The sequence below is a fragment of the Pyrus communis genome, chromosome 4 (assembly GCF_041283825.1).
Source record: "Pyrus communis isolate YQ-2024b chromosome 4, ASM4128382v1, whole genome shotgun sequence".
Taxonomy (NCBI): domain Eukaryota; kingdom Viridiplantae; phylum Streptophyta; class Magnoliopsida; order Rosales; family Rosaceae; genus Pyrus; species Pyrus communis.
Window position 1 is genome coordinate 20,782,267 of NC_142568.1, and position 987 is coordinate 20,783,253.

General features: G+C 40.9%; 1 pseudogene; it reads left to right on the forward strand.

Annotated features, from left to right (window-relative positions):
- Window positions 1-278: 278 nt before the first annotated feature.
- Window positions 279-782, forward strand: LOC137722133 (agamous-like MADS-box protein AGL80 pseudogene; annotated as a pseudogene).
- Window positions 783-987: the final 205 nt, after the last annotated feature.

The window sequence follows — 987 nt, forward strand, 5'->3', positions numbered from 1 at the left end:
GGATAATATCAAACAAAAATTCATCAAAACATGTACATATATACCAAAATAGTCTACATTAATTATTGTATTTCTTCATTGTAAAAATATTAAATTTCTTTTTCAGGATAAAATCTTCCATGATTGACTAAGGTAAGCCCTTGCAAACTACTATAAATAGCATCGGCGGTTTAGCGTTAAAGCACAGCAACTAAAACCCTAAAAAGTCACTAACGCTTTCTTCCCTCCTTTTTCCCTAGTTTCCGTTTCTCTCAAAAGTTTCTCGCTTTGAAAAAATCATGGCTGGGAGGAAGAAGGTGAAGCTAGCCTACATCATGAACGACGCAAGTCGAAAAACGTCATACAATAAAAGGAAGAACGGCTTCATTAAGAAGATGCATGAAATCAATATTCTTTGTGATGTTCCAGTATGTGGTATTATTTACAGTCCATATGAGTCTCAACCTGTTGTCTGGCCCAATCTTTTGGAATCGCAACGCCTCATCACCAAGTTTAGGAGCATGCCCGAGGCAGAGCGGAATAAGAAGATGGTGACGCATGAAATGTTTTTGAAGCAGAGGATTGAAAAGCAGCAGGAGAAGCTGAACAATCTGAAGAAAGAGAACCGGGAGAAGCAAATTCGGATGCTCATGAACCAGTGCCTTACTGGAAGGCCCCTGACTGGCTTGGACTTAAACGATTTGAACGATATGGAGTGTATGATCAAGGAGTGCGTGACAGAGATTGTCGCACAGATCAAGAGCCGGAAGGAGGAGAATCTGGCGGAGAGGAACCAACCCTAAGTTTCACGTACACAAGTGCTAGCACCCTCAACTGATCAGAACATGCATGCAGCAATGGAAACACAAACGTTTGATCTAAACAACATGGACGCCATGCAGACGGCTCCATGGTTCTTAGGTCAAACCAACATTTCGGCTATGTTGATGATCAGATCCCGCCCCTTTAATTTCCGTCCAACTATTTAAACTATTTAAGTAGTTTTGT